Here is a 23,787-nt window from a genome sequence, read left to right on the forward strand (position 1 = left end):
GGTCGCAGGTCTGCCTACCTTGCGGGCACGGGTGGCGGCTCTGCTCTGCCCCTACTCCAATTGGGGTGACGTTTCTACCACCCCGACAGGCCGCTGGGCCTTGTCCGCCAGTCAGTCGCAGGTCTGCCTACCTTGCAGACGCGGGCAGCGGCTCTGCTCTGCCCCTACTCCAATTGGGGTGATGTGACTACCACGCCGGCAGGTCGCTGGGCCTGTTCCAGGCGCGGGCGGCGGCTCTGCTCTGCCCCTCTGGCTTGATGACAAAGTGAGAGAGACTCGGGTGTTTGTGACTCACTTTCTTTACCAGGAGACCAACTGTTTCTGTCGCCGCTGGTATCGATGAGGTTATCTCCTCCGCCGCTTTCCGATGACATCAGATCTCTGCCATGTTGGTATCCCATGCGAATGGCAGCATTTCGTTCCCTTTGCCGGGTGACCAAAGCAACGGGTGAGTCCTGACCGGCCCTCACAAGCCCCATCTCAATCCTGTTGCCACTGCCTATGAAGGCTCGGTTGGTATTTACCTCCACAGTATTCAGCAGGACCCGGACCGAGAAGCAGTTTCCAAGGGTTCTTTAGCCCTGGGCCAGAGCAGTTCTAGGAGCCGGAATTCGGCCGCTCCAGGCTCGGTATATGTTCTGATAGGAGCAGGCTCCAAGAAGCAGTTTCCACGGGTTCTTTAGCACTGAGCCTGAGTAATTTGTCTGTGAGACGCAGGCGAATGGCAGCCTGAAATTACCTGTTCTATGGCTGAATGAGCTGTGATCAGTCAAAAACAGGGATGGTGACGCTCTCCAAGATGGTGGCCGCTGGCTTCCTCTGTGGTCTGACCGGTGTGGAGAACCGAATTGGACCGCTTCCTTCCCCGTCTCAAACCCAGAATTCAGCACTGAGCACAGTGAGTGCACAGCCCGGCAGGAGCCCGCAGAATCTGCAGCGCTGTATCTTTGCGTTGCTATCTCGTCGTTCCCAGCGCGCGCCGCAGACTCTAGCTGCGGGGCGATTTGCTGAATAAGCAGTGTGACCCTCCGTGCAGACAAATCGCTCGCGTTTGAGCCCCCGTAGCTGATCCTTGTGTGATGGAAATCCTTCCTCTAGGTTTTGGAGCACCCCAATTTTGCTGGAAATTCCTAACAAGATAGCTTTTAGCCATTCTAACTCGTCATTCTCCCGCACAGTGATGCGGTACACGGGGATGATGCACTCCCTTCGCCGCCATCTTCTGATACTCTTTCTTATTCTTAGCGATAGAAGTACTATGCATACTCTATCATCCTAAAATGCCAATAGAAACATGGAAAGGTACTCATTTACTATCTGAATAGAATTCAAGAAGACCTAATGTTAAAGAGAACATCAATGTTAAGTTTTGGAACAGTGTCATGGGAACATCCCTAAATTTTTAATTTTAAATTAGAAAAGCTACTTTGGAAAGCCATGAGATAGTCCTTTTCCTATATTTTTTATTGGTGCATTATAATAATTCATAATGGCTATATTTTCTATTATGCATTTTTACATGCACCCAATATAACAGTATAATTTGGCCTACTTGTTCTCTAGTATTCTCCCTTAGACAGTTTTTAGTAACATTAACCTACTGTATGACCAAACAATTTCATTCCTGGGTATAAGCTTAAGAAAAATCAAGAGTATGGGCCTACCTAAGCCACATATATGCATGTATATAATGGTGTGATTCATAATAGTTGCAAACTGGAAACAACTGAAATGTCCATGAGTGATTATATTGTATTCATATTAAAAAGTACAACCAATGAGATAGCATGATTTATTGATGGTTGTTTTTATGAGTCTCGGAAACATAATACAAAATAACAGAAGCCGGATACAAAAGAACACATATCATTTGATTCATTTTATTAAAAGTTCAAGAATAGCCAGGTACCAGGGTGCACACCTGTAATCCCAGTGGCTCAGGAGGTTGTGACAGGAGGTTTGCAAGTTCTAAGCCAGCCTTAGCAATTTAGAAAAGCCCTAAGCGACTTAGTGAGATCCTGTATCAAAATAAAAAATTTAAGGGTTGGGGTTGTGGTTCAATGGTTAAGTGCCCCTTGGTTCAATACCCGCTACAAAAAAAAACCCCCAAAAACAAAAAACCAAAAAAAATGTTCAGGAATAGTCAGGGTAGTAGCTACATGAGAGTCTGAGGCTGCTGAAAAGAACATAAGGGTGCCATCAAGGGTACTGGAAACTTTCTGTATTTCCATCTAGGTGGTAATTGCCACAGTGTATACATAGGTCAAAGTCCTATAACTTTATAAAGATTTATGCATTTTACTGAATTATTCATCAATAAAACAAATTTAAATAAATAAGTTTATAAATCTGAAGCTCTCCTTTCATTGCCATGTGAGTGTGGGGCAAGAGAATTTCTTTGTAAGGGAGAATAAGTGGTAACTTTCTTTCACACAATACAGAAGTGTGTTTTGATAATGACTGGTGGCATTTTGAAGATAATCACTATTGGAGTTGGAAAGTACACTTCAAGGCCCAAAGAAACAAGGACGAGAAGAGAAGTTCAGAAAGCAAAGTGAAATAAATGGAAAATGTAAGGAACAATGAATGGAATCAAATCAATACTTTGGTGGCTGCCTTCGGTGAGCACAGGCTGAATTTTCCTACATAAAGCAGAACAAATTAAATTCGTTTAAAAACACAGTCTTACATTATTTACAGGATATAAAAGAATGGGAGCAGAAGAATTGCTGGCAAGTATGAACAAAAAGAGATTAAGAGGTGAAAGAGGACAAAAAAAGAGTGTCCAATTGCAAAAGGTGTAATTTAGGAAGAAAACACCAGTCCCCCACTTACATTTACTAAACACCAAGCAAATTGCATATATATGTACATTTATTTTTGTAATATATATAATCTAGGTATGTTCCATGAATATTGCTGCATTTCAGTTTTCACATATTTTCAGATGCAAGTGTATTTTTAAATACATTAAATGAAACTATAAGCTTATATTACTGTCTTTTGGAAATAAACTTACAACATTTAATGTTTTATAGTAAATGAAACTCAAGACACTTATTTTAGCATTAATTTGTTTAAAAATTAAATAATATTTGGTTGATAGAAATGGCTAGACTCATTTTGCAAAAGTGAATTCAAGTTTATTTTAGAAAATTCTAAAGTTGTGTCACAATAACAATTGTTAAATATCACCGTAGAGTAACTTGGCTTTCTCTCTTAAGGATCTGAAAAAGAATGAGATGCTCTTTCCTGGATCCAGGGTCCATTGGGGCCCACCCGGTCCCTCTGGCTAGGAAGATAGCAAGGAAGATTGACTTTCTGGAAACAGCTAGGAAGATTTTGTGTCCTGCCATCTGAGTATCTTTTGCTCCAGTGGAGAATTAATGGTTCCTGTTTTTGAAGGTTTAGAGATCCTGTGAATACTACAGCTAGATTGTCTTATTTCCACTTTGCAAAACTCAAATATTCCACTTGTACCAGCAGATTTTTATTTCAAATATTTTATATTTAATTGGTCATCTATTTCTGCTTTAAATACAAATTATTTTGCCACATAAGAAAAAAATGTATGAAACTATAATAGACAAGAATCATATTAAATATATCATGAATACAAATTTTTGCATCAAGTATTTCTATCATAAAGGTGCATGCTTCACATTCTATTGTTAACTGCATTCAACTGGGATTTCACAGCAGGAAGTTGTGTCTGGCTAATATGATTCGGTCTTACATGTATTTAATAGAGCATACTGTCCTTGTTCTGTAGATTTGAACTTCCTTGTACAATTTTAAGTAAATGGACATCTACAGGCCTGAAGTCACAAAAGGTCAGTGCAGAGAAATCTTTCATCTCCACAACACATTGCAACAAACCCAGATATCTGGGGAGCATTTGCAAACTCAGGCTATACTTTAATTAAACTGAGACAGCACAAAGTTTTTATTTAGAGAGTGGCACAGAAATGAGTCACTTAAAAAGTAACATTTGGTAATCCTGAATGAATTCACTGATTTAATATATGTGATTTCTATTGGCCATTTGAAGAGGTATTTAAAATATTTTTAAAGGAGATTTTGAAGTAGAATATGAAGAAATCAGAAATACTGCTACAAAATCCTAAAATGTTTCGAGAAGTTTAGAATCACTGATCCAGGGAATCATTTTAATTCTCTGACTCTTTGAATCTTTGCTGTAATTTAGTCATAGTTATTCATATATAAGTATTGTTATTCAGAACCTCATAAACTTGTAGATCCATGGTTGACCTACTTCAAACTCGGGAGACACACAATCCAACCCCTCTGTGTAAAGTCAGTCTTTATCCTCTTCAGTAACAAGAATATTTTAGGGAACGTATTACACTTGTGGCACTGGATGAATTTCATGGTTTCTCTTAAAGGCAACATAGATTCAATCACAATGAAAGGGTGAGACTTCTTCCTGTAGTATTCTAAAATAGCTATTTTCTCATTGTAAATTATCCTTGGTGCTTCTATGACATAAAAATAATCAAGATTTTTTTGTTATTATTTTATAATTCAGCATATAATCACTCATTTCATATATTGTTTGGCAGGGCAGTTTAAAATTAAAAGCCCTAAAGAAGTTGTAAAATATATAAGAAAAGAACCATCTCCTTATATATACAAAAACACAGCTTTATTGAGGTATGATTTATGTACAATAAAATACACATATTAAAATTTGATGTTTTGACATTCATGAAACCATTATCAGCATCAAGGTAATGAACACATCCACCACTCCCCAAAATTTTGCCATGTCTCTTGGCAATCCCTCCTTTCCATTCTTCCATCTTGGATGTGATTTTGTATCTGGGGATTTTGATAAACTGCCTTTTTAATGATAGTAGACTTAGAATTTTCATAACATTTTCTAAATGTTGTTTTGAGTGGAATGGTTACAGAAAATATTCTTGTCTTTTTTTCTGAACTAATGGAAAAGCATTTAGTCTTTAACTATGAAATATGATGCCAGCTATAAATTATTAATGATAGATAGATAGATGCCCTTGATAGAGAGATGTTCCTTATCATGTTAAGGGATGTCTCTTCTATTCATATTTCATTGAAAATGTTTATCAGGCATAGATGTTCAATTGTATTAAAAGTTTTCTTCTGCATCTGTTAAGATAGTCACATGGGTTTTCTTAGTTTTCTAATAAAGTGATACATGTTGATTTCCAGTGTTAAACCAATCTTGTATTCCTGAGATAAACTGTACTTGGTAATGATCTGTTCCTCTTTTTGTATATTTATGTCATCCTTACTTGTTTTCCTCTACATATATCATGCATTTTTTTTTCTGGCTTTCTTAACCTTTTCTTTTAATCCTTGATTTGGAATGATTTATGATAACATGTCTTATTGTTTATTTCTTAGCTATTGCCTTTGGATTCTTCAAGCTTCTCAGGTTTGTATGTTTTCATCAACTTGGAAAAATTTCAGCCACTATGGTTTGACTATATATTAATCTGTGTCTCCCTTTTTTCTCTCTTTGGATATTTGCCTCATAAATGCTATTCTTGCTACTATTGTTTTTTTTTTTTGTTTTTGTTTTTCCTCTTTGCACCTCTATTTTATTTTGTATTGTTTATATTGCTATCTACTCATCTATTTACTAAATTTTCCTTCTGCATGTTGACTCTACTGCTAATTCATTCCTGTGTAATTTCCTTCTCAGACTTTGTAGTTTTTATTTCTGGATGTTTCTACACACACACACACACACACAAACACACACACACACTCTGCTGAGAACTCAGCAAAACTCAAGTGTAGGGCTGGGGATGTGGCTCAAGCAGTAACGCGCTCGCCTGGCATGCGTGGGGTGCCACATAAAAATAAAAATAAAGATGTTGTGTCCACCGAAAACTGAAAATTCTCTCTTTCTCTCTCTGTCTGTCTCTCTGTCTCTCTCTCTGTCTCTCTCTGTCTCTCTCTCTCCTCTCTTGTCTCTTAAAAAAAATACTCAAGTGGAAACTTCTGCTTATTTCTCAAATTCTCTCTGTATTTAGCTCTCTCCTCTCTGGTTCTTAGTCCTTGAAACTGGTCTCTTGAGATTTTTCATCTTTGTCTTCTCAACTCGGGGAATCTACTGGTCTCAATCTCTGTCCCCTTCCCTGTGCTGTCATCTGGAAACCCTCCATGCAGCTGGGACAGTCATAGGGCTAATCTTGTTTTGTTTCCTCTTTCAGAGGTCACTGCATTTTATTGTGTGACATTCAGCTTCTTGAAATATGTTTTGCGCATCTTGTTTTTTTTTTTTTAGGTGGTAGCATAAATCTGGTTCCTATGGTTCCACTTTCATGTGTCCAGAAGTGCAAGTCCAAATCACTTAGTTTTAATTTCCTTGGGACAGGCCAGTTTGGGAAATATAGTCACACTACATGATATGGTGGAACTTAATTGTATGCTTAAAAACTTATCATTGGAGTGGATGATTATACACAATAAACAAACACCACTATTTGTGGGAAAGCCTTATTTTATAAAACATAAATGAATTACTGCATCCTTACCCTGATCCTTTACAACCTAACTTGCAGCTCCTTCCACCGGGAGATGGAATCTATTTCTACCTCCCTTGAATCAGGGCCAGTATTCTGGTTTGCTTTGACCTATAAAATGTGACAAAAGTGACTATGAGGCCAGTTTTGCACCTAGACCTCAAGAGACCTTGCATAATTCTACTGCCTGTGGGAAGCATACATACTAATGAGCAAGCCTGGACTGTCTTGGAGGAATTTCAGAAAGCATGTGGAGAGGAGGCTAGCAACTCACAGTGAGGACCACCAAGTGCAGCTAGTCTTCAGCTGCGCTCTAAACTGACTACAGATGCCTGGGCCATTTCTGCCAAGGCCAGCCAACCCTGCCAAATAAAGAGAAAGACGCTGTTTCCTATAGAATCATGAACTTACTGATGTTTGTTTTAAACCATTATGTTTTGGAGTGGTTGATAATACATCAGTAACTAAATGATGCTGTATGTTTGCAAACAGATACATAGATGTGCTTAACTCTGATCGACACTAGCCATCATTAAACATACCTGTTCAGGGAATTAGTGTAGCATGGTCAAACTAAATTAATTGGGTTAAATTCTAAGAGTTTAATTCAGTAATTAAGTTTTACCACCTTGAGTAATTATTTTTATAAAATGTTAAATTGACATCAGTAACACCAAAACTGTCCTTTAAAAGTGATACATAAAGGGTTTTCATCCACATTATGGGTACAATATGCTTAAAGACAAATTGGATATATGAGGTTATTGAAAGTTTAAAACTCACTTAAACAATTTCCTCATTTTTCATAAAGATGTCCTATTAAATTCCTGCCTTCTAAGTGTAGTTTCTTTGCTTTTAAAGAAATTTACATTCAATTTTTGTTACAAATACTTCATTTTAAGAAGATATAAAATTCAACTTGCACAAATTGCTCAGAAACATTTCTGTTAAAAGCCACTGTAATTCAAGGGCAAAGCTGGGAAACTGTTGGGAAAAAATGTGAAATACCAGGCTTGTGGTGTGTGCTGGATTATGCACTGGAGTCCTGCCAATAGACCCTCCACCCATGGGAAATTTTTCCATGGAGAATGACCCTGGCAACCACAGACAGCAAGCCTTGTTTGCACACCTGGCAATCTGGTGGGTTTTCTGCAAAGGCTGGTCCAAATGTTTCACTGAACAGAACATTTGGAGATGAGACAAAATAATTTTTTTAGAAAAGAAAACTATGCCTGATTATCTGGCCCTTTTTGAAAATAAGAAGTTCAGAAAGAATTTGTTTATAGGAATTACTTGGATTTTTTTAAAAACTCAGAAAGAATAATGATTATCTTTCAGAGATGACTGATTAGGATGGGCCCAGGGGAAACAACTGGAGTGCTTGGAGTATTCTAGGTCTTGATCTGAAGAGTAGTTACAAATATGTATGCATATGAAAAAAAAATCATCTACATTTAAGATTCATGTCTTCTTTATATGAAATTTATTTTCTAAAACCATTTTTTTTAAAAGAGGGGGAAAGTCCATGAGAATAGGATGTGTTGATTCTGGAAAGGGATTTGAGTGTTCACAAGCCACCTATTGCATTTATATTTTTAAAAGGCAGTTATTTGGAAAGATAATGTCAAACAGATATCATGCTTATAATTAGTAAAGAAACCAAAATGAAGGAAAGTTCTTTAAAAGTTCAAAAATATGATTTTACAGATTGAGCATCCTTAATGTGAAAATCTGAAATTCAAAATGATATAAACTCCCAAACTTTTTCGGCACCAATATGATTCCACACGTGGAAAATTCCATTCCATGAAACTATTTCATGTGCAAAATTATTAAAAATATTATATAAATGCCTTTGTGTAGGTGTACAAGGTATATATGAAGTGTTTAGATTTGTCCCATCTCCAAGATAACTTATTATGTACATGCAAATATTTTAAGATCTGAAAAATACAAAATCTGAACTACTTCTTATCTCATGCATTTCATATAAGGAATGCTCCACTTGTAGTAAAAAATGGAAAACCAGCAAAGTATGTTTTAAATGGTAGAAACGTAACTCTTTATCATTAGTAAATGCTATGGGGTTTCAGATGCAGATTTGCAACATGTAAAATCTTAGACATAGAATGAAGTGAATATGGAGATTCTATTTTAATTCTTGAAAAGGATGTGGGCAAGAAACTAGCAACAAAAGGGGGTAGTAACACCAAACTTTGGGGAAATATTCCAAAGGTGAGTTCTTTTCTGAGTCTCTTGTCAGAGCCTTGGGGTTGGATATCTCCTGAAGGGAAATGATGTTTCCTATCAATCATCCTAGTGATCAATCACCTGTGTAAAGTCTTCTCCTCTTATTTTCCTCTGTGTATAAACTCTGTAAAAAATAAAGTCAAGGTCTATTTTAATCAAAAGTTTATGAAAAGATTGATCCGTATTTGGTATTGTGCTTTCTCTTTGTGTAAGCTTTTTCTTCTATATGCATTTTGATTATTTTGTATGGCATTCATGTTTCCAGATTTCTATTGTAAAGATAATAATAGCTTGAGGTAAAGGTCAGAGGAACTTGAGTGATAGTGGGAAGAGTCAGATGAGGTACAGTTACATTTTAAAAAAATGCCATCCCTAAATCTTTTAAAGGATAGGACTGACAGAGCTTTAGAAGGCTCCCAGGACCACCACTATTTCATGGAAGTTGGCCTTTGGTTTCTCTGCAGGTGCTTGACAGAAGGAGTATCAGAAAAATTCTGCTAGTCCAGTGCAACTGCTGCTTTAATAATATCATAGTTTATTATTTCCTGGATAAACGAAACAGCACCTAAGTGTTTATTAATTTGAAACACTGATGACCTGGAATCTGGTCATAACAACTCAGAGTCTAATTTAATAAATTCCATTCACAGGAAAGAGTCAAAACTCTTATACAGAATGTGTTGAACTCAGACTCTGGAAAATGTTGGGTTAATCTTTCTATATTTTACAGCTCTTGAGATCAGAAACCTGAAATCAAGATGTTTATAGGGCTATGCTCTCTCCAGAGGCTCCAGAGGTGAGTACTTTTCTTGACTTTTCTGGTGGTCATTGGTTTCTTGACTTGAATTCTCAACTCTCCCCATATTTACCCCCATTGGTCATTGGTTTCAGCATTTTCTCCTCTTCTGTGAGTCTTCTTCTGGTTGTTTCTATCTCAAACAACTCCTGGTTCCACCCAGGATAACCTTCCCCTTTCAATATCCTTAACATAAACACATCTTCTGCCAAGTACTGTATTGCACCACATAATTGTTGCAGATTTTATGCCAATTTTTTTTTTTTTTGCAAAAATGTGGGATGCGACCATTATGTAAAGTTTTTTTTAAAGAAATTTGCCAGGGTTATTAAAAATAATTTTTACTAAACTCTCTTTGATGCAAGATTAGGACACATGAAATACTTGTGTAAAAATAAATAAATAGAATAAAGGTGTTGTGAAAAAAATTCTTTAAAAAATTTAAATAATTCTAGTTGACACACATTATTTATTCATGACAGGTTAGTAAACATTTTCCAGTCTGAAAATAAAGCCAAACATTAGTTATTATTGATTTGTGTATTATAGTCAAGATATTATACTTGAGAAAATTTCCTAGAGTGTTGCCAAGTATGGACTTACAAAGTTTAATCTTTGAAGAATCTGCTCCATTTTGGTTTAGTTTCATTTATCTGATGCATGGTTCTGGGCACCACTCATGTAGGATGTGTTTACCCTTTAGTGCTGCAGTGGTCCAAACAAACCATGAAAGTTGGCTTTCAGAAATATGCCAACAATGCAGTGCACCCAGAATTCTTGGCAAGCTACTTGCTGTGCAGAACATAAACACACATCCATATGTCACTGGCGAATATATTGCTGCTATTTACCTTATAGGCAATGGGACAAAAAATCTGCTAAGATTACCCATTTAAAGCTTATAAGTCAATTTTTGGACTGAAAAAACAGGATGCCACTCTTAAATGATGGTGACAATTATATGGTGAAATACTGTAAGGTAGAAATGGATCTTTTGCCATATGATGCAATATGCAAAGGTTTTATAGATTAGGATGTGGACATAACCTGTGGGGGGCCATCATTCAACTCACTTCAAGGATTTTTTTTAAGATACATATGAGGTTTTTTTAAAGATGGACACAACATCTTTATTTATTTTATTTATTTATTTTTTATGTGGTGCTGAGGATCAAACCCAGTGCCTCGCATGAGCGAAGCAAGTTCTCTACGGCTAAACTATAACCCCAGGCCCCACTGCAAAGATTTTAAAGAAAAGTTTAGAAGACTATGTATTTCTCTAAAATCCAAAGTTTGTGTATTTGGCTCTTGCTTGAGAATTTGGAGAGATCTGAATTGCTCCTATAATGAACTCCTGGATGGGTACATTGAAATTTTAGATGGTGCTGTGCTTGTTTTGTTGCTGTGAAATTGTCTCTAGGTTCTGCTTCTCTTCCATTATCTTCAAACTTCAGAAGGTCCTTGTTAAAAAGTAATGGCCTTTCTACAGACTTTTTGTTTGTTTGTTTTTGTACTATGGATTTGAACCCAAGGGCACTTTACCACTGAACTGCATCCCCAGACCTTTTTATTTTGAGATAGGGTCTTGCTAAATAGATGAGGTTCTCACTAAGTTATTGAGGCTTGTCTCAAACTTGCCATCCCCCTGCCTTTAGGAGGAAACTTTATGGAATGAAATAGACCAAACTATGCTGTATAGATTATGAATATATCACATAAAATTCTACCTTTAGGTATATCTATAAAGCTCTAAGTAAAAAATAATATATAAAATAATATAATAAATAGAAGGAAGATAAGTAGAGTAGATGAAATGGAATAGGGAGAGGGAGAAGGAGAGAGAACGAGGAAGTACATGGGCCTGAAAGGGAGCAAATTATATTTCATGCCTATATAATTATGTCAAAATGAACCCCACTATTATGTATAACTATAAGAGCCTTTTTTTAAGTTGTAGCTTGGCTACTGTGTATTCTGAGGAATCAGAATAAGGTCAGTGCCCATATGTCTCAGACTTCTAGGGGTGGTCTTACCCAACAGAGACACTGATATTGGAATATAGGATAATCTATGATGAACACTGAGAAAACTGCTAGAGGAAAAGTGAGGAGAGTGGGGTGCAGGACATGAAGTTGTTGAGTGTCCATGATGTAGTGCCGTAGAAAATTCTGAAAAGTAGCTGAGGGCATTTTGAGGTGGGAGTGGGGAGCAATTACCTACCAACTAATACCCAACAATTGGCTGGATTCAGGCAATGGTAGTTCCCATGACTGACCTCCCTCATAGGCCATTGAGGCACGGTTCATAAAGCAGCATTAAAAATAATCACTGTTTTGGGGAAGAGGTGATGATTTCCTATGCAAAGGAAATTTTTACCTTTGGTTCACTTCCACTAAACTATGTTAAAAATATCAGAGTATCAATACTATTGCCAGAGAATGGAGGTTTATGATTTGAAATAATATAGTTTAATTTTTCATTTAGTTGTGTGATTTTATGTGGCACTTGAACAACTGCACACATTCTAATTTCTTCGCAGGAATAAAAAAAAACCACTATAATTTCACAATCAAGAGCAGAAGGCTGGGAGAACATGAGCAAATCATGCTGGCCATTAATCCAGACCCACTGTAGGGATGTCAAACATAAAAAAATGAATAGTAATGCTACCAGGAAATTGAAGCGGAAAGAAGCCAAAATCCTTTTGTAAAATTTAAGAAAGATGAAAAGGCAATTTGAATACAGAGTTGACCCTGGTGAATAATTTGGCAAGACATAATGGCTTCTTCTAGGCACAGAGTCTATAGGCAGGTTAAATGCAACAAGCAAGAAATGGGCAGGGAGTAGATGTAATTCATGAGGCAGTGGGGTTCTTTATTCAAATAATGCCATGATGCTATTTTTCAGGTTTATGTGTCATAATGGAAGAAACAGGAATGCAAGTTGGCGATAGGATATGTCAATATTTTCCATCTTCAAAATGTCACCAGCAGTTAGGGAAATAACAATTTCAGCCACAGCTCTCATGGACACAATTCATATTGTTGACAGAGGGGGAAAGAATTTGAAAATGTATTGCATGTTATAAATCAATGTTGCTGAGTTAACCCAATAGTGTAAGAATCCTAAAATAAATACTTACATTAAATAATGTCCAAATCAATCTGTGTCATGGTATGTAAAAGGCCAGGGAATGTTATTTATATTTGAAGAAGACTGTAACAGGGAGGTACATTGCATGTTCTAGGTATTGAGAACTATCCTTCCACTCTTTTCTTGGTAGGGTTTCATACAAACATCATTTCCTACCCTAGGTGACAGTTATTCAGAATAACAAGGGAAGAGTTGGATAAAGAGGTAGTGTTTATTAATCAACTATGTGTCAGGCATGCGTTAAAGTACTCTTGGGTCTGATAGTTAATTTACTCATCATAATATTAGTAATTAGGGGAATTGCTGCATGTTTTTGTAGAATAGATGAGGAGAGTTGGGGTGTACATTAATGGTAGAATGCTTACCTACCTTGTACAAGTCCCTTGGTTCAATCTATAGTACTATTAAAAAAATAAAAAGAGAAGAAGAAGAAAGATTAAACACTTGAACAAAGTAAGACAAGTAATAAATATATAATCATGATTATAACATGAGTCTTTGTGACATTATTGATCCTTTTAATAGCATGGTATTATCTCTAATTTAATATATGCTCACTGCTTAGATAAGTAAAATTTTGATTTACAATGTAATTTCTTAGATGTATTTGTAGAGTGCTTGCTTACAAACTCCTCATCATGGTAGATATGTGAGGACATCATTCCTTGAAAATGTTATCATATGTATAAATATGTATATATACTCATATTTTTAGAATTAAGTATATGACCAACTACAGTAAAATAGATTACATTGGATGAAGCTCAGACAAAATAGAAATGCAAAAATAAAAAAGAGGATGATGTAACTATATTAAACAATTATGTTTTCTATACTGTTTTGTATATTACTATTACTGATATCATTCTATATTATTTATTTTATTTATGGATTGTGCAATCATAAAAATACTTTTGCTGACAAGACTGTATATTCCTCACTATTTTTGTAAACCTTTACCTAACACTTGTAATAGGATAATTTTAAACTTTTAACCTCAATTCGATACATAATTTTATTCATGAAAACATTTTTTCAAATATTTTCAAAATGTGTCATATACTAAGAAAAGTGAGCAAATGATATGAATTATCAGTGAACTATCACAAAGTGAACCTGTCTGTGTCAAAGGGAAGAAGAGATTCAATTCCATAGGATACTCTGTGAACCTGCCAGTCACTATCCTCAGTCTTCCCCATAGGGAATATCTTCCAATCCTGCTTTCAACCTTTACAGGAAGGGGCTGATAGAGTATGTTCTCATTCGTGACTAGTTTCTTCTGTTCAACTTCAAGTTTATCAGATCTATCCAGGTTAAAACAAGTAATGATAGTTCATTTCTTTTCTTTGCTAGGCAATGCTTACGTACATGGATATAACTCAAATTGTTTATATGTCTTAATACTGATCAGCGTTTGACTTGTTTTATGTTTGAGGATATTATGCATAATGCTGGTGTAACCATTTTCATATGAGCATTTTGGTGTATGTTACTGTTTAATAAATGTCTAGGAGTATAATTGCTAGGTCACATGGGTTAAATATATGCTTAATTTTATGAGAAACTCCCAATTTCCAAAGTGGGTGTACTATTCTTTTTTTGTTTGTTTGTTTTTACATCTATTAGTTGTTTACAGGCCCATCAATTGCATTGTTCCATCTATCTATTCTTTAAACAATTAGGCTCTGCCTTACTGGTATTTTCTCTTGATTAGAGATAGTATTATAGGTCTTCATAGCCAGAAGGGATCCAGCTGCTCTCTATATATCTACAACACTGGATATTGTCACATGGATGATTTTAGGTAACTCCAAGAGTATATAAATCTCAATATGGTATTAATTTGTATTTCCACAATGAGTAATAAGTTTATGCACTTTTCATATGTTTAATGGTCCTCTGGGTAGGTTTTTGCAAAATAACCATACAAAGATTTTGCCCAATTTTCCATTGGATTGTTTGATTTTTCTTACTGGTTTAAAAAAAAAAAAACATTTGTACCCTATAAAGGAAAGTTCTTTATTGATAAAAGTTTTGTAAGCATCTTTCTTTATCCACTCTCTTGCTTGCTTTTTTATCTTCTTGTATGTTTTGATGACAAAAAGGTTAATTTATTCATCTTTTTTTTTTTAATTGGCAATTGGGGTTGAACCAAGAACCTGGTGCGTATTCTCTACCACTGAGCTATATTGCCCATCAATACATCTATTTCTTCATGGTTAGTGTTTCTTGATTAAGAAATTATTTTCTACCCCAGTTTTATGAATGCATTCTCCCTCATTATGTTCTAGAAGTTTTATTGTTTTACCATTTTTTATATTTTCTTTTATGATCATGATCACTCTTGAATTGATTTTCTGTAAATGATTGTAGGGGAAAATGTATGGTTTTCCATATGTTTATTTAATTGACCCAATACCAGTAATTGAAAAGGACATTCTTCACTCTCTATTCTACAGTGTCAATGTTGACATAAATTAATGCATGGATCTGCTTTTGAATCCCAAATTGTCGAATTGGTCTATTTATCTATTCTTCAAACAATCTCTCTGCCTTACTGATATTTTCTCTTGATAAGAAGTAGTATAAGACCTCACATCCAAAAGGCTGTTCTTTCAGATTATCTTGTTCATTCTTGTTCCTAACCCATTGCCCCATTTTCATATATCAGCTTTTAATTTTCCTTCAAAATATCTGATAGTTTTACTGAAATTTTATTTGAGCTTTAGATTAATTTGAGAAGTATTAACTTCTGAGATATGTTGAATTTTTTACTATAAGAAAATAGTATCTCTCACAGTATTCTTCTATATTGCCTAGGCTGATCTTGAACTTCTGGGCTCAACTGATGCTCCTGACTCTGCCTCCCAAGAAGTTGAGAATAGAGGCACCCACCTGTTATAAACACTGTCCTTTTTTCTTTCCTTCTTCTTTTTTTTTTCTGTTTGGTACTAAGGATTGAACCCAGTGGTGCTTTAACACTGCGCTTTTACATCCCCAAACTTCTTTATTTTTTGTTTTAAGAGAGGGTCTTGCTAAGTTGTTTAGGGTCTCTCTAAGTTAGTGAGATTGGCCTTGAACTTGTGATCCTTCCTCAGTCTCCTGAGTTGCTGGGATTATAGGCATGTGTTGCATGCCTGGCTATATCCTTTTCTTAACATTTTTCAAATGGCAGTGTTTATGAAAGAGTTTGCAAAAATACCTACACTTCTTGACAGCAATAGCAAAAGAAAGTGTATGTTGAAGGAATGAAATCTTAAATACACCAAAGATGTGAATGGTGTTTACAAAGTATTGATCTTATGATCTCCATCATAAAAGGAAAACTAATCTAGCAGGAATATTCAGGATCTTCAATGTTTAGGTGACAGATATAAATTAAAAATCATTTCCTAATTGTTTCTTGATAGAATATAGAATGAAAGTGATGCCGTAAATTGATATATTGTTCAGTAACCTTGTTATAGCCACTTAGGAATACGAACAGGTTATTTGTAGATTATAGTGGATTTTCTATGCACACAATCATTCCATCTACAAGTAATGAATGTTTTATTTCTTCTTTCTTATTATTTCACCTTTGTAAAAACTTCTTTTCTACTGAACTGACTAGGTCTCCAGTACAGTGATGATTAGAAGTTGTGATAGCATGTATCTTTCCCCAATATCACGTGAAAAGCTTATTCAGACACTCTTAGATTAAAATGCTCCCTTCTATTCCTAGCCCCCTATAGTTTTTATTGTGAATATTGAGTTTTGTCAGAGGCTTTCTCAGCATCCTCTGAGATACTTTTTCTTTTCTTTTTTCCCTATTGTGAATTATATGCTTCAGCTTTGAAGGTGAGCCACCCATGCATTCTTGGGACAGTCCTCACTTTGTCATGATCTATCTTTATTCTAATAATATATTCTAATTATATAATTATTCTATTTATATATTACCAGGTTTTTATTGTTATTTTGTTTATATTTGTGTTCATGTTCATGGGAGAACTTGGGCTATACTTTTTCTTTCTTTATTGTCTTACTGGGTTTTAGTGTCAAGGCTATTCTGGTGGGGAAGAAAAAACAAAGTAAAATGAGTTTCTTCTTCTTTTTTTTTTCACTATTATCTGGCCATAATTTACATAAGGTTGACATTACTTCTCCCTTGGATATTTGGTAGAAATCACAAGTGAAGCAAATTGAAGTAAGAAGTTTTCTTTGTGGAAATGTTCTTTCATATTAAATTTTTTTTCTTTTGTTCATTACACTTAAATATATATTAGGGTTTGTTTTGATAAACATGCATGGAATATAATTTGCTCCAATTCAGTCCCCAGTAATTCCCCTTTCCTTCTACTTTTCCATCCCTGTTTCCTTTCTTCCACTCTACTGACCTTCTGTTTATTTTTTAATTTTAGGATTAGTGCATTATGGATGAAAAGGTGAAATTCACTGTGGTACATTAATATACGTAGATAGGATAGTTTGGTCAGATTCTTTCCACCATTCCTACCTTTTGATAAGAGCCACTAAAGATGTCTCTTTTTTGTAGCAGATTTGGTCAGAGTTTTATAATATTCTCCTGTTATTTTTTATTTATAATTGTGTCCCAGTTTTCCTTCTGTACATGAGTGCTTTGTACCTCTTTCATTGTTTCTGAATCTGTCTTGCCAGAGGTTCAGTGATTTCATTAGTCTTTCTAAAAATAGCAACTCTTGGCTTTGTCAATCCCCTCTATATTGTATTTATTTTCTATTTCCTTAAGTTCTTACCCAATTATTATTATTTCCATCCTTCTATTTCACATTTAATTTGCTATTCTTTTCTAACTTCTTGAGATGATGTTTAGATAGTCAATTTTCAGTTTTTCTTCTCTTCTGCGTATAAATATTGCTATAAACTCCCCTTTAGTCATAGATTGAATTATGCTCCCTAAATTTCAATTTCAGAGAACTTTCTGTTTCTCAGTTAGCCATGGATAAATTAGAAATTTATTATTTAATTTCCACACACATGATATTTTCCTTTTTCTTGTTGTTATTGATTTCTAGCTGAATTCTATTCTGACCATTAAACACACTATACTTGATTTTAATCCCATGAAATTTGTTTAGATGTGGCAGGCATGAGATCCACTTTGATAAATGTTTCTTGTGCATTCAAAAGTGGTATTATTGAAGGTGGTAAAGGATACAGCATACCCACCAATTGGGTCAAATTCATTCATCATATTTACTTTTCTTTAGTAATGTTTTATCTGGTTATTTTCTAATATATTGAGATATCTGCATTAAAATCTCCTTCTATGAGTGACATTGATATATTTTCCCTTTTTCTTCTGTCATGTAGTACATTATATACTTGAAACCCAGTTACTGGTTACCAGGTTATATGCAATTATTTGCAAAGTTATATGGGTATCATGAGGTTTTAACTTTCTCCAAAGAAAATAATCCATAAATCAGTGAGATCAGAAACATATTATATTATAATATATTATAATAACTATTTACAACTAACTGGGGAAACCAAAGTCAGTCTGCCTGAATCTGTAATCTCCCACTTTTTCCTTTTTTAATTTATTTATTTTTATTGGTTGTTCAAAACATTACAAAGCTCTTGACATATCATATTTCATACATTAGATTCAAGTGGGTTATGAACTCCCATTTTTACCCCAAATACAGATTGCAGAATCACATCGGTTACACATCCACATTTTTACATAATGCCATATTAGTAACTGTTGTATTCTGCTACCTTTCCTATCCTCTACTATCCCCCCTCCCCTCCCCTCCCATCTTCTCTCTCTACCCCATCTACTGTAATTCATTTCTCTCCTTGTTTTTTTCCCATTCCCCTCACAACCTCTTATATGTAATTTTGTATAACAATGAGGGTCTCCTTCCATTTCCATGCAATTTCCCTTTTCTCTCCCTTTCCCTCCCACCTCATGTCTCTGTTTAATGTTAATCTTTTCCTCCTGCTCTTCCTCCCTGCTCTGTTCTTGGTTGCTCTCATTATATCAAAGAAGACATTTGGCATTTGTTTTTTAGGGATTGGCTAGCTTCACTTAGCATAATCTGCTCTAATGCCATCCATTTCCCTGCAAATTCCACGATTTTGTCATTTTTTATTGCAGAGTAATACTCCATTGTGTATAAATGCCACATTTTTTTTTATCCATTCATCTATTGAAGGGCATCTAGGTTGGTTCCACAGTCTAGCTATTGTGAATTGTGCTGCTATGAATATCGATGTGGCAGTATCCCTGTAGCACGCTCTTTTAAGGTCTTCAGGGAATAGTCCGTGAAGGGCAATAGCTGGGTCAAATGGTGGTTCCATTCCCAGCTTTCCCAGGAATCTCCATACTGCTTTCCAAATTGGCCGCACCAATTTGCAGTCCCACCAGCAATGTACAAGAGTACCCTTTTCCCCACATCCTCGCCAGCACTTGTTGTTGTTTGACTTCATAATGGCTGCCAATCTTACTGGAGTGAGATGGTATCTTAGGGTGGTTTTGATTTGCATTTCTCTGACTGCTAGAGATGGTGAGCATTTTTTCATGTACTTGTTGATTGATTGTATGTCCTCCTCTGAGAAGTGTCTGTTCAGGTCTTTGGCCCATTTGTTGATTGGGCTATTTGTTTTCTTATTGTTTAATTTTTTGAGTTCTTTGTATACTCTGGATATTAGGGCTCTATCTGAAGTGTGAGGAGTAAAAATTTGTTCCCATGATGTAGGTTCCCTATTTACCTCTCTTATTGTTTCTCTTGCTGAGAAAAAAAAAAAAACTTTTTAGTTTAAGTAAGTCCCATTTGTTAATTCTTGTTATTAACTCTTGTGCTATGGGTGTCCTATTGAGGAATTTGGAGCCTGACCCCACAATATGTAGATCGGAGCCAACTTTTTCTTCTATCAGACACAGAGTCTCTGATTTGATATCAAGCTCCTTGATCCATTTTGAGTTAACTTTTGTGCATGGTGAGAGAAGGGGATTCCGTTTCATTTTGTTGCATATGGATTTCCAGTTTTCCCAGCACCATTTGTTGAAGATGTTATCCTTCTTCCATTGCATGCTTTTAGCCCCTTTATCAAATATAAGATAGTTGTAACTTTGTGGATTAGTCTCTGTGTCCTCTATTTTCCCTCTTGAATTAAATATATGTCAGCTACCTTTAACATCTGACCAAGAGCAGACTCCAGCTTTAATCAGTATTTTAATTTTGGATTTAGTATTTAGAATTCCAAATTTTCCTGTTTAACTTTTTTTAAAATTTTTTGTGTAAGTCAGTTTTCTTTTTATCACTATAACTTAATATCTGAGAAAAACAACTGAAAGGAGGCAATACTTATTTTGGCTTACAGTCTCAGAGGTTCAAGTCCATGGTTGGCTCCACTGTTTCTGGTGGAAGGATGTGACAGAGCAAAATTGCTTACCTCATTGTGGCTTGGAAGCAGAGGAACAAGAAGGGGTCAGGAATCAGATATAATATTCAAGGACAGGGCCCCAAGGACTCACTCTCTTCAACTGCGTCCCACCTCCTACAGTTGCCATCATCTCCTTATAATCCATTCAAAATAATATGAATGCATCACTGGATTAATCCACTGAGGAACTTAGCATCCTTGTGTTATAATCACTTCCCAAAAGCTCCACTTAATACTGAATATTGCTGCATTGGGGACCAAGCTTTTGACACAGGAGCCTTGGGTGACATTCTAGATCTAAATCACAATATCATCAAACAAAGAACCTTTCTCACTCTTAACTCTGATGTTTGTGTTAAGGTCTTTTAAACTCATTTTATTTTATTTACTTATTTTTGGTTACAAGGGATTGAACCCAGGGATCTTAACCACTAAACTACATCCCTAGCCCTTATTATATTTTATTTAGGGACAGGGTCTTGCTAATTATTTAGGGCCTCACTAAGTTGCTGAGGCTGGCTTTGAACTTGCAATCCTCCTGCCTCAGCTTCCGTAGCTACTAGGATTACAGGCTTGAATCACCATGCCTGGCTAAACTCATTTTAATATATTTATAGCAGATAACTTTCAGTTAAAATTTGCCTCATGTGTTTTTCCCAATATTGTCACATATTATCAGTTACATAAAAGAAGAACAATTACCAATAGGCATGGAAAAATAATAAAACCCTAATGCAGAAAATGCACCCTACCTTCCATCAAAAATAATCTAAGAACTGGAAAACCACTGAGATCTGAGGATTCTTCCCTCCCAGGTCTCCTATTTCCTCATTTCTGCTTTGTTTTACAAAACAGTACTCTATCTCCACATTTCTTACCCTGTTTAGAGTGTAGGAGACCTGAATAAGCCAACTCAAAATATGCTTCTTGAGCATAAAGCTTGTCAAATGACAGCAAGAAGTAGATGCAGGGAAGCTCTCTGCCCTCCACCTGTGTGCCTCAAAGCAGGACATAAATTTCTGAAGGCAAAAGATATCCCATCTCCTCCTACCAGGGAGGACAAGGTTAACCACTGAAGGTAACTTCAAATCCTATGAGATGGCACCAAAGGAATCTATCTAAGCAAACTTTACTCTCTTTACTATTACAGATCTCTATCTGCCATTTATTAGCCTTCCTACCAGTTATCACCCCTAGAGACTCAAAGTCATTTTCCTTTGTCTGTTACTCTCAGAAATTATTCTTTGTTGAAGATGCTTTATAAGTTGACATCCAAAATTATCTCTATGAAAACTATTCATTCATTTGGTATCTCTCTTGAAAATGTGAGATATGCATCTGTTTAAATATATATATGTATATGTATATATATATATATATATATATATATATATATATATAAAATTATATAATATATATAATTACTAACAGGCATGGAAAAATAATAAATGTATATATATATATGTGTGTGTGTGTATATATATATATATATATATATATNCAATACCTTTATTTTATTTATTTATTTGCATGTGGTGCTGAGGATCGAACCAGGTCATCATACATGCTAGGCGAGCACTCTACTGCTGAACCACAATCACAGCCCAAGATATGCATCTTAACACTTTTTAAAAATTTTTATTTTGTTAATCTCCTCATTTGATACAGTGGGTCCATTTCCATTATGAATTTATAAGGGTCGAGAAAAAATTATTATTTTTTTCTTTCCAAGAAGATGCTAACATTAGTTGCATAGGGAAGTTTTAAATGTGCCTTTTTCCTTATGAAGGTTCAATAATTTTAGTCTATGAGATAAACTGACAGATTAAAAGAAAAAAGTGACAAATGTATTAATGCACATTAACATTAGAGCAACATATAGAGTGTGAGATTCAAATGAATATCTGAACCTCATGGACAACCAAAGAGATAGGGGCTTGGCTTGTAGGGGGAAGGAAAGGGGTAGCAGGCTATAGAAAGTTAGAGTTGGAGGTACACAGTGAGCAGGGACTTTCTTCTTATGCAGACAGTCCCCCAGATACAGCCACCAGTGATACTGTCTGGTTCCCAGTCTCTTATTCTGTTAAAAGATCCTTCCTAAGCAGAAAGAAGAGTAGGAGTTAGAAAGACTACATTTCCTGGCTGTTTACTTCACTAATGTAGATTTCCTTTACATATGAAAATTTCTCTTACAAAAGGGCAGCCTTCCAGAGCCATTCCTGTATCTGCAGAGGTCTGCAGTTTCTCTGAATAACCAACTCTAAATATTCCAAAGAAGCATACTGAGGTAGGGTGATGTATCCTCCCACAGCTTTGCTGTCCATCTCTCATCAGCAGGTTCTGGCTTTCCATTTCCTCTTTTTATTATCCTCTGGGTTGACTTACCTTATCTTATTTAAGCTAGGTGTTAAATATTAGCTTTCTGGCCAAGTGATGGCACCAGTCTGCAGTTCAAGATGTGAACGGGGGTGTGTAGGATCTGGTCCAATGAAGAGTAGAAAATCAGTCCCGAAGCAGACAGTAAGAAGAGCCCTGCCAATTGCTGGTGATAATTGGATCTACAACTCTTCTTTGCAAATGGGTATAAGAGAAGGCTAAACCCTGTTCATAACCTCAAAATGTCTTTTCATTAAAACGTTTGTTGACATTTATAAATTAGGAAATAGTGCAAACAAATCCCAAACTCCCGCACCTCTTGGAAATTCAGAAATCTTGACAGCAGTAGACATTCACAGTAGAGTGACATTCCAATGCAGAAAAGATGGCTGTTACTAAAGCTGGCCTCCCCCTCCTCCTTCCACTGGGGCTGAGATCTACACATGGCCAGGGGGCCCAGTTTTTTTTTTTTTTTTTTTTATCCTAAGCTGACCTGAATGTTTTTGAGTCTGACATCCTTGAAAAAATTCTGAAGTAAACTCTTATAAGGGAAAGCATCTTAATTATCTGTAAATCATAGCATGCTGCAGAATATTTGGACCACTTTTGTAACCAAATTGATGCCAGCAAAATAGTTAAATTAAACCTTTAAAATGCTATCAGTAGAATCTTACCTCTTGATTGTTAGTAACAAGGCGGATTTGTTTTAATTAATATCTGAAATCTGCAGATACCACAAACATGTCAATTTCTCCAATAATTTCTTCTTAAACTTTTGAAAAAAAAATAATTAGAGGTGCTAACAAGGCAAAACTCACTCACTATGATCAGAAATGCCTTTCTTGTGGTTGTTGAAGGAAGATAATTAGCAGGAAATGGCCAACAGAGGAGAAGCAGAGAGAACAAGCCTGGAGAAACAGTCTCTCTTACAGAAAACCAAAGAGCTTGGGATCTTAGAGAACTGATTTCATTACAAATCCTAATAATTGCCAGAAAGTTTCCTGGGATAAGCATGTGAATCCAGGTCACACATATAAAGAAGACATGCTTTCTTTAGTAAAATTGGAAGAACAGAACACCTGATATAATAGTATGGGTAAGGACGTTGTTAATCAATGAAAAACATCTCACAATTTAAGACTTTAAAAAAATGTCTTTAAATACATTAGTTAATGCAGAAACTACTGAAAACTGCTGGTATTCTCCCAGGCACAAATATCCATAGATTGAAGTTTCACTTTCTCTCTCTTTGTGCAACAA

General features: G+C 35.6%; 1 long non-coding RNA gene across 1 annotated transcript in view; it reads left to right on the plus strand.

The window, feature by feature from the left end:
• Positions 1-9,514: 9,514 nt before the first annotated feature.
• Positions 9,515-23,787, plus strand: part of LOC125619178 — a 66,653-nt gene continuing 52,380 nt past the window's right edge. Inside the window, exon 1 of the long non-coding RNA XR_007350689.1 lies at positions 9,515-9,582. This is a non-coding gene — a long non-coding RNA (uncharacterized LOC125619178). The remainder of the gene's footprint in view (positions 9,583-23,787) is intronic.

This window comes from Marmota marmota, unplaced genomic scaffold (assembly GCF_001458135.2).
Source record: "Marmota marmota marmota unplaced genomic scaffold, marMar, whole genome shotgun sequence".
Classification (NCBI taxonomy): domain Eukaryota; kingdom Metazoa; phylum Chordata; class Mammalia; order Rodentia; family Sciuridae; genus Marmota; species Marmota marmota.